Here is an 11,354-nt window from a genome sequence, read left to right as displayed (position 1 = left end):
CTCTCTCTCTCTCTCTCTCTCTCTCTTTCTCTCTCTCTCTTTCTCTCTCTCTCTCGTCCCATCCTTCTTCTTCACGCCAGCCTCTTCTCCGTCTCTTTCTCTCTTACGAATCGCAGGCGCTATCTTACCGATCTAAAATTACCCTAGAAACGATGAACGCCGTGTTCCTTCTCTCTCTCTCTTTTTCTCTCCCTCTAGATCTTCTCCTACCGCTTTTCTTCCTGCGGCTTTCAACGCACACGCCGTCTTCCGCCATGAACGCAGCCTGCCTCTCCGAGGTGAGCGACTCATCCCTGAGCGCGATTGCCTAGATCGTGTTTATAGATCGGTATTTAAACATTCGGTACATGCCGTCGAAGTGTGGGTGTTGGATCAGTTCGATGACAGATTATGAGTCGATCGGTAATCGGAGTACGATTTATAGGAACGAAGAACGAGGGAGATGATGTTGAAGACAAAGTGGAGCAGTGAGATTGAAATCAGCCTGCGGTATCTTTTGCTGTTTATTTAAAACTTTTTTCTTCCCGCATCGACGGAGTTAACTGTGCAGTGATGTGAGGGGAAGTTAAAACAGTAAGGGCGCAAATAACGAAATTTATTAAACGTAGAAAGTAGTGCGAGCTTGCAGAAATAAATTACTCTCTCGAATTAAATAATACCGTAATCTTTGTGGAAGAAAAGTAGACTAACGATCCTAAAGTTAACCGCACTTTACTTGACAATTCTACTTCTATTAAATTAAATTGCTTTCGGATTCGACAAACTTACAGTTTTACTTTGACATTTAAATAGTTTCGAAGGTTTTAATCTGCAGCGATCAGCTTTGGATTTTATTTAGATGTTCCTCGTGCGGGAGATTAAATCACAATGGTCAAGATCGGTCCGTCAGCGAGTCGCCTCTCGTGCGCGCGACTCGCGACGGTAGCAGCCCTTTTTTTTAATGGCCTCTGCAATTTTATGCGTTAAAGTGTCGTAAATGTCGTGGCTGACTTATGGTTATAAAAGATGCGGAAAGGCACGCACGCTATGCAAACTCCCGCTGCGCGTTTCACGCGCCATAAACTTACGAATGACCGGGGGACAACTCGCCCAATTCGCAAGCGTTTACCTTGGACTGTGTCGCGCATTTATTAACAACGAACCAATCAATCTTTGGTATTGTTCCGGGGACCCGAATAATGGAAATATATCTGCACGTTCCAATTTTAAAGTCGTAACGCTGCGGCCGGCCCGTAGTTTACATTTCCCCTGCGTGCGTTCACGTTTATTGCACGTTTATTGCAACGCTCGCGCGGCATTTGTTGCGTACAAGATCGCAAGATCGCAGCGTGATAAATCATTATCGTCCGAGGTCCGAGAAACACGCAGGAAATTATGGGTTTTCTAAATATCAATTCTACTATCGCGTCGCGATCCAACCGCTGTCGGAGCCGCGGTCCTCTATTTCGTACAGGGATTATTTTCACTTTGCCAAAACGGTCCGAGAAAAATCCATCAATCCTCAATCCAGAGGCATGCATGCGTGCGGATGCGGGTTTCGTTTTATATGCAGTTTGCGTTATTTCCGCGGTCCGCGTCGCGTCGCACAGAGAAGCCCGATCGGCAGAGGCGATCCCCGCGATTGCGTGGCCGCGCTTCGGACTTCTATATCTGGCCCGGCCCGACACTGTTCCGCGTTTGGCCAAATAAAACACCGCAGCCTCCCCAAAAAGAGGTTCAAGATCGTTCGACCGTTTGGCTAGAGTTCGCGCGGTGATCTCGATTTAGGCGCGTGACATATTTCCGCGCATCCTCTGGCCACACGTATGTATTCTGAACGCACCTGTCGCACCGCCTCCCCCCCGTTCTCCTGTCCTGGCCTCCCACTACGATCGAATCGAAATATCGTATCTCCGACCGAGGAGGACTCGCTCCGGCTGCGTTTAGCGCGCATATCCGCGTGGTACTGCGCGGCCTACATCCGTGGCTAAATCCATGGAGACTCCGACTCGGTGACGAATGGATCGTCCGCGTGGATTTCCGCGCGATCGCGCGAGAAAATTAACGACCTATCCCCATCTCGTTACGACTTGTTCCGCAGCGATGAGTTACGATTGATGGCAATGAAATATATTGTATAAACGTAATGGTTACATTGCGTGTAATCGTAATAATTAATATCCTTATGTGTTTGGAGACGAAGATATTTCTCGGAAATATCGCTTTTCATAAGTTGCTTTTAGTTATTTTTAAAACAAAAAATCCATTCGACTTGTCAAGCCCACTGTACCAACTGACCAATTTGAAGTTTATTTTCGCGCAAAACCTTTATTATTTCGGATTAATAAACAAGAATGATTTTTTATTAATATTTTTTTTTAAATCATAGACGATTCATATCTAAAAGTAAAAATAAATTGTTAACTCTTTTCCCATTTCGATAAAAATTAACTGTTAACCTTTGAGCGATTTGTATTTTAATCAGAAATAACAGTTGTTCCGCGGCTTTTATTTTTTCTCTCAAAAAATAAAAATCACGCGTGTTTAATTTCTATGTTCGCCTATCGAAAGAGGGTCCCAAACGATATTCTAAAGTTGCCTTACGCAACACCTTCATTATTAGGTGCTTATTTTATTTTTATGAGTTACCTGCGTCAATTACAGAAAGCACAATTTTTTTTAATTTTTATGTAAGTAATAAAGTTTTGATACTTGTGATATGATCTATGTATTATTTCATGTTCATTATGTTCCGTGAAATTAGATATATCATCATTTTCCATGAAAAATTAGATATATCTAGTAAACGATTATTCTTTGTGATTTATTTATGGTCTCATTCGATTAAGCGGGCAAAAATCCTGTAAGACGTGCCCTAACGCACCCTAACAGTGACTAATTGTTGTTTTGTAGTCAATAAATCAGGCTGAGTTTTATTTTTGAGGGAAATATTTTTGCTTAAGGAATAACATTTATTTTTGAGTGATTTTTTCTTTCTTAAATGTAACTCTCACGGTGTGATTTTTAAAGCAATTGACTGGGAAATAAAAGTTGCAATTTGATGAAAGTCAAGAAATAATTTAAAAAAATGAAAAATAAAAGTTAAAGTCATGACATACTAGCAGATTTGATCGAGAAATAAAAGGAGAACGGGAGACTGTACGGAAAAGACATAGTCTTGAGCGGAATAAAAAAAATTTACGGACAACAAAGTTAAATATATTATATTTACGGCCGTATAAATTTCCCAAATCGCAACCAATATCTCTTCGAGAAATAAACATCTAATTTTGTCTTATTTTCAAGCGCATTGATCTTCCTGCCATTTGAGCGCGCGCCAAACGGAATGACTCGTGGCAAAAATTCCAGGGCGTTTCCGCGCGATTGGCAGAGATTTTCGCGGCGGGAAAAAAGAAGAGAAAGAAAATCGCACGGCGGAAAGCTGGAAACCGCGGCTCTCGGCGTGACGTGCAACAAAGTTGCGCCAAGTTTGATCGAGTGCGCCGGTCTTCCGCAACGCGGTGGCCGCTGAAATTTCCATTATTACACGTTCAAGTACCCGCCAACGATGTACACCGCCGCGATAAGCGCGCGCGCGCGGATGATAATTACTTCACAAGCGGGGAAATCAGAGAAGTTTACTCCGCTCGGGCATGGAGTGTGCCGACGTTACTACCGCCGGGAGTACTCGCGGGCTGCAACTTATGCGTATTTCCATAGGGCCCTGAACTTCGGTGGCACCCCGAAGTTCCGCTAACCTTGCCCAGAATCAAGAAAGCAACCTTAGCGCAACTTAATCAACTCGGCATACGCTACTGGCTTTAATTCCCCGCAATCTACGATATTTTCCGCAAAAAAACCCGAGTCGAAATTTCGGCTTCATGTTGAACCTTTAATTCTATTATACAGTCGGACCTAAGACAGTAAAAGAGGTCGAACTGCAAGTACAAAATTTAAAAGTGATAGTAATTATTCTTTCATAAAACTGATTCTTTTATGAAAGAATAAATAAATAGCATTGATAAGTTAAAATAAAAATAAAACACTCAACACCGATACATCTCTAAATATGTTTACGATAATCGTAAACCATTAAGCATGAATAGTACAACGGTTATTTTGCTATTCATTCTATCAATTTCGCGCAAAATCCTCGACAGCGTTACGACTTTTAAAATCAATCTACCTCGCAATCTATTTAGTTTACGTTCTTAACTTGACGCCTCGCGCTCGTAAATGTACGATGCCAATCGAGATCGTGAGGAAACGGTCGAGGGTCCCATCACTCAGCCTACGTTAACCCAAGGATACGTCTGTACTTTATAGGGAGTTAATTTCGTTGCGCGTCGAAACACGATTTTGATGAGTCCTTTCGAGGAGCATTTAATTTCCTCGGGGTCTCTCCCTGACCGAATAGAGAAACGTTGCTTTACGAGCCGACGATTTATCGCGTGCGTGTACGGGACAACATGTGAGACCTATCGGGTGTTCCTGCGGCAACGGAGGAAGGAAAGCCCGCGATAGCGGACCCAGCCGGTTATTCGTCGGACATTGGATGTCGTTAAAGTCGTTGCCGTCAATGTGGTCTCCGCGTAAAAGCGGCTTTTCCCCCTTCGCCTTTACGACCATCGCTGCATCGTCCCGATCAGTTGTGCGACCGTGAACGAACAAATTAGTTACACGAGGCGGCGGATTATTTTCGCAACGGGCGCTCACGTTTAATTTTATTTTCACCAAGTTTCGTTACTGAGAGCGTATATGGCGCTCGATATGGCGGCGCAGCGCACTTGCCGCGTTTGAAGCGCGAAGCACGTCGTCTCGGTTTAATCTCAAACTGTATTCGTTATGTTATGAAACTTTACGAATTATTTTCTGGTATTTGGGGGGCATCTTACTCGCGAAATTAAATCTTTGTGCAATTCTCTTTCCTCTTCATCGCACAGTATTCGCCGGCTGATTCTATTTTTACGTTACATCTCGGAGAAACAATGTTTCCCACAAACGCAACAATGAGTCACGCCCGCGCATACTCATGCAAGCATATTTGTGCATCGTTAATTAAATTTCAACGCTCGCGCGCATATACGAAACAAAGGGCCCTCATTGAGCCGTTCTCGCCGACGATTGCTCCTGTCGGCGCGAATCGTGGAGGTCCGCCAACAATAACGCATAATTTTTGCGAGGGCGGAGAAAACGATTAGCGGGACGAGGGGACGGTGTCGGGATGCGAAAAATTTCATATTCGACGTCAGCGCGGGAAATGCATATGTATACGCGCGGCATATATTTCTGCCTGCACCGCGCGTATATTTGTGCCACGCGCGCGCCTAAATAGGAGAGACCATCCCGGCCTCGTCCCGGCCGTACATTGTGCCTCCATCCCTCGTGCCGCTTCCTCTCCTCGCACCTCGCGGAGCCGAGCTTTTAATTAACCCGTTTGTTTGTCCGCAGGTTGGTATTCTTGAATTGTGCGGCTCTACGTGCGCCGGAAGTACGGCGGGGTCCACCAGCCCCTGTTCCGGGACGTGTAAGTACGCTACTTTTTCCGTGTGTCGGTGTTCGGGCACGAAATTGCATTTTCCTTCGTCGCACTCGATTCTTCCCCCGCCGTTTTGTCAATGCCGCCATTTGCGCTACACCCGAGGTAATCGTTGTTACATTTTTATAGCGCACTGATACATTTTTCTTCATGATTTACGTGAGAAACTTAACGTTGGCCCTCGTGTCAAAGTTAAAAAAATATTAAATGATAAAATTTTTAAGGCTCTGACGTGCACCCTCAGAAAGGATTTCTGTTACCGAGACAAAAAATATTCTTGACGCATTTATATTTCTCACAACCTAATTTAGTATAAAAGTAAGACAATATAAAAATAAAATCAATATTTCTTACTCTCCTCTGTCGAATTAAAAAGGATTGGCTTACTATATTGAGACAAGAGTAACTTATAGAAATGTAAGTTTATTTCAATTTTCTTCGCTGTAAAACTTATATCTTAGTAAACATTTTATAAAATTAAAGTAGAATTTTGTAAATTAAAAATTGTCTACTATTTGATATTTAATAAAACAACATTTCATAAGTTTTATCGACCTACACTGGCTATAGCGATTTTTGTTGACCGTATCAAGCTATTACAATTATTATTGCGAAAAATATTACCCCAGCCAGGATTCGAACCTGGGACCTCCCTACAATCCGTGACGCGCGTCTTACCCAGCTCGACCACCGGGGCTGTGATAATACCATTCGCAATATCGTGTATATAACTTTAAAGGCCCGTCTACATAGGACGCAATACGCAAAACGCAGGACGCAGACGCGCATGCAGGATGACGTTTCACGCAACGTACACGCATTCGCAAATCAGTTATACGCGACTAGTTGAACCAACTTTATCTTTTGGTTCAACTAGTCGCGTATAATATGACTGATTTGCGAATGCGTGTACGTTGCGTGAAACGTCATCCTGCGTGCGCGTCTGCGTCCTGCGTTTTGCGTATTGCGTCCTATGTAGACGGGCCTTAAGATGTTGTTTACGCATCTATTTCGACTTTCCAGAAACTGTGCGTCGATACGGATTGTCGACCGCACAATAACCTGTCGATATGCGATTTTTAGAATTTCCCTTTTCCCTTCCCTCCCCCTGATCCTATTCCTCCTAACGGAGGAAACCAAGTTTTTGGTCCTTGGTGTAATAATTAATAAATTAATAACATCAGTTGTTGGGTCAGGATTGTATGTAATCAGGATTGTAGGGAGGTCCCAGGTTCGAATCCTGGCTGGGGTAATATTTTTCGCAATAATAATTTTAATAGCTTGATACGGTCAACAAAAATCGCTATAGCCAGTGTAGGTCGATAAAACTTATGAAATTTTGTTTTATAATTTCTGGCGATATATAATTACCACTCTTGTTATTTAATAAATACTTAAATTAAAGAAATGCATGTTTTAATTCGTTTATTTTTCAAATTTAAGTTGATAAGCTACTAGGAGCCACCTAGTGAATAATTTTCTTGAGTAAAGTAATTTTCTTTATTAAGATATTTTTTTATCAGTGTATAAGTAGATTTGAAAAATACCTAGACGGAGATACGACTTATGAATAATTTGTGCGGTACAAAGCCTGTTCTAGTGACGTTGACCAATACAGATCCCGTCAAGTTCAATTATGTTTCGCGGTTTATCTGCTTTCGAGTTTCGCGATATCAGCCGGTCTCTCGTGTACGCACATACGGCTTTTACCACGCTTCGAAGCGTCCTTTTCTTAACTCCGTAAATGCCCCGGGGATCTCGAGAGGATCAAAGAAGCCATAAATCGACAACCAAGTAGCTCGAATCCTATCGAGAACCTTTGCGAACCTCGACAGTAGCGATGCCCTACCGACATATCTTCCGACACTGTTTCTCGATCGACGTTTCGCGGACGTCGCGCTGCCTCTCTCGCAAAATTTAAAATGACATTTCTCTGAATTCATGACGTAATGCCGATCCATAGGCATGAATTCTACGCAGGAGATGCCCGGCGCAACTTAATTATATTACCGTCGAAATAATATCCAGCTTTGGAACATACCGCGATATATGTTCCGCAATGTAAATTTTTTTTATGGTTTCTGTACAGAGCTGTATGAATATTAAAATGGTAAATTCTAATAAGCCCATGTGCTTTTATACGGGCAATTAATAAATTTATCGTAGGGTATTTCTACTCCAGAATAATGGGCATAACTTTTCTCGCTCTGGCGCGACGCGGAGTTAATTATAAATTTCATATATCGCGTACAAACTCAACAATTTTAAAGTCAAACTCGAAATTATCCTGAAACGAGCTGGTAATATATGACACGGCAAACGGAAAAGAGGGAGAGGGAGGGAAAGAGGGAGAGAGAGAGATAGAGAGGGCGCGCGCGCGACCGGGTTACATCCAGGCCACGTATAGAAACGAACTATGCGTGCGGATCTAATTTACGCAGAGGCAAGTACGCAAGCAACGCTTTCAAAGTAAATTGCATTTCCCTTTGTCGGGCCCGTATCGTCTGCTCCTCGCCGCGGCGCGTCACTATGCACAATACGCGAAAATCAGCACACCATACACACACGCGCGCGCGCGCAACTACAAAAAACGACGGAAAGAGAGAGAGAAAGGGAGAGAAAAAAAAGGGGCGGGGGCAAGCGACGGGGCTCGTTAAGAGCCCATGAAAACTGTATGGAAAATAAATTGCATGGTCAGCGAGAGCATAGTTGTGAGAGAATTACTCGCGCTATGGCTTTTGCGCAATATGCGTCCGTCGTGCGCACGTAGAAACGCAGTGCTCGCCTATACGTCGGGCAGATTCATCGAGTTAATTAAACTTTGAGGTAATACGCGCCATTCCCGGTAATTTTTTTTTTTGTGCTTTAGTTGATACTCTCTCCATAACCTCGGGCAATACGATATAACGTCGCGCGCGGGAGATATTAAACCGCAATTTAATTGCCAACTAATTCTTATTCGACGGAAACAATATACTGTGTGCCGTAGGCACGATAAAATAAATCGTTTTAATATTTTTAGCGGAAAGGAGACCGCGAATATTTATTCCGCGATTATTCGGCCATTGATATTATAATAACATAAATGATTCACGTTTATATGCGCGCGTGAGATTTTATTTAATCTGGAAGAGAACGTATAACGATTTATTTCAAATCTTTCGGCATATATAGCTTCTTACTTTTATGAATCTTGGACGGCTCGTGGATTGGTATGCTCGTGATTGTTTAAAATCTATATTCGTGAAAGTTTGTACGACAGAAGAAATTTTTTACTCGCGAGGGAATGACTTAAATTGTGTCACGATTACATGCGCTATTAGCTCATAACAATATCGACCTCGTGGCAGGCGCAAATAACGATAGCCGTAAATTCGTATCAGGCCGCACCCGAATCGGAGTTTCCCTCTTTTCATTGAAATGATTGATCGAAATTCATACCTCGTCTTTTAGCTTTGTCGATTCGCTCGCCACGTTCGCCGGATGTACTCGCATTTATTTATGAAGGCATTTTTAGTGCTCTTTTTTTTATCGCCTTGAGTCGATATGCACCGATGCAGGGTCGCGGACTCTCGCTGGTTGATCGTATTTCAAAGCTCGTTAAATCGTGTTAACGATTGGCACGCTGGATGCACGCCAGCAGGATGCGCTTATACCGTATAAGATTCTAAACGGCCCTATACATTTCACTTTGGCCATTTATCGTCTGTAAAATAGACTAGTTCGGCGTCAGTCAGCACGAAACGTCGGATTTCATTGCGGAAGCTTATTTCGCGCTTCGGTTTCATATCACATCAGACTGAACGTGAAGCAGAATGAAGTAGACATACTCGTACTTTTAATCACATCCTCATAACGTATATTCCTCTACTTTATTACACTTATTATTTTGTGTTTTTAACAAGTAATTATTTTATAAAGAATCGGTGAGGGACGGCCAATGCGAGCCAATAAGCGCGGAAGACAGGGCTTGGTTCAAACGTGGAAAATAATGTTCTTTTTATTCAAACGTTTCGACGAATATTCGCCATAATATTCTCTTTATCAGATCACTGAAGGAGACCCGAATATGGGTCGAAACGTTTGAATAAAAAGAACATTATTTTCCACGTTTAAACCAAGCACTGTCCTCCGCGCTTATTGGCCCGCACTGGCTTTCCCTCGTCGATTCTTTATCTCTTTTGAAGCCTTCGCCACTCTTTTTGTAATTATTTTATCTGCCGTATGAAACAATGAGCACCTGCTTTATTCACAGTAACAACAATTTGTGCTGAGTTTTCCACGTACCGACTCTTTCAAACCTTCAGAGTAACGTTGTAATGGAAATATAATTATTGATATTTGAAACACATTGTATCTTTATTCGACAAAATAATCTGAATAATTTCTTGTTATAAAGTTTTACCCGCGCGATTTTGTAAAACTGATACCGCTTATATAACGATATGTTGTAAAACATCGCATTTACTATTACTGTGGAAAGTAATGATTGATCTACCGTTGAGGAAATTGTGAAACTTACACAGCACCCGTTGACACGATTGCGTCACGGAGGAAGCGTCTTCATTAATAAAACTTATTTTCGTTGAGGTCGCGCTGATCCATCCATCATCCATTAAATTACACGCCGTCGCAGTTTGTCTCGCGCAAAATCATAATGTCGCATAATTAAAGTGAAATTATGCGATCGGAAGAATGAGAAAAGTTTTCGATATTTACTTACGCACGGAAATGCTATTTCCGTCAATTTATTACGCGAAGAAGATGGATTATCGGACAAATTATGTTATCTCGCGCCCCCCCCCCCCGTCCACAAACTTTCACTTGCATTATTTATGTACATTTTTGTTTGTATGGTACGTGATCAATCAAAATTCATTAATTAATTTCATTATCTGTCATTAGACTTACATAAACTACAGGAGAGGGGAAACTTGATATGATTACTTTTTTTTCACGCAGATTGTTTTACCAATGAATCAATATTATGCGTACATGCGCGCACGTTGGTGCATTAATTTTACATTATTTTCGACTTACATTCGGATTCTTATACACTGTGAAAAAGTATGTAAAATTATAATACATAATAAGTGTAGCGATTGCACTATTAATAACGGAAGTACATGAATTTATGTACTTTTACAAAAAATTCTTTTGCACCGCTATAATAATAATTGTAATTTTACATGTAACTTTTTGACAGTGTAGGCCGAACGGTCGCGCCTAAATCCGAGAATGGCGAAACGGGTGATTACACGGCGTGACTCGATGCGCCAGGTCAGATTACACGTGGCGAGGAGAGCTCAGAGCTCCTTGGGCTCTTGCTGTACCTTCGCTGATCCTAAATCCTGTTGGCCCTTGTCAACCGAGTTCAAGAACTCCGAAAGCGACGTGGGCGGCCAAGACCGCCGTATCTCCACCCACCTTTCTATCCCTCTTTCACGGGCGCGAGATATATATTTCGGGGATATAGCCGACGTGCACGGAGCCAGCTGAGTTTGCCCGTAAATCGACCATGCGAAATTATTGTCCTCACACCTCCTCCCCTCAAATTCGGATGCGCCGATGAAGAATCGCGTTTGCCGCATCGGCGCGCCACCCCATGTTCGTTTACACCTGGGGATCTGCGGCTCCCGTTAAATGTTTTCACATGTCGATTCGATCATCATCGTGTACATATTTCCACTGGTTTCGCTGTGAGTTCACGTTACTTCAATTTTATTTCTTCACATTTATGGCATATCACATATACATATATCACACACATGGAGAGAATTTTTTTCTTCAAATTTAAAATTTAAAATTGTGTAATCGTGGGACAACATGCACGGAA

The 11,354-nt window shown here is 42.3% G+C and overlaps 2 protein-coding genes across 4 annotated transcripts in view; one reads left to right on the top strand and one right to left on the bottom strand.

The window, feature by feature from the left end:
* LOC105563895 overlaps nucleotides 1-1,970 on the bottom strand; it is a 41,422-nt gene extending 39,452 nt beyond the window's left edge. For all 3 annotated transcript variants that reach the window (XM_012015875.1, XM_012015874.1, XM_012015873.1), the window contains exon 1: nucleotides 1,823-1,970. The gene's annotated coding sequence lies outside the window, so the exon portion shown is untranslated. The remainder of the gene's footprint in view (nucleotides 1-1,822) is intronic.
* The window catches only part of LOC105563897 (tyrosine-protein kinase transmembrane receptor Ror), a 284,316-nt gene that overhangs the window by 95,506 nt on the left and 177,456 nt on the right, over nucleotides 1-11,354 (top strand). The gene's annotated exons all lie outside the window — the stretch shown is intronic.

Source organism: Vollenhovia emeryi, unplaced genomic scaffold (genome assembly GCF_000949405.1).
Source record: "Vollenhovia emeryi isolate VEMERY1.0 unplaced genomic scaffold, V.emery_V1.0 DF939170.1, whole genome shotgun sequence".
Taxonomy (NCBI): Eukaryota; Metazoa; Arthropoda; class Insecta; order Hymenoptera; family Formicidae; genus Vollenhovia; species Vollenhovia emeryi.
The sequence above is the reverse complement of the archived record's forward strand: the minus strand, read 5'-3'. Positions and strand labels throughout refer to the sequence as shown.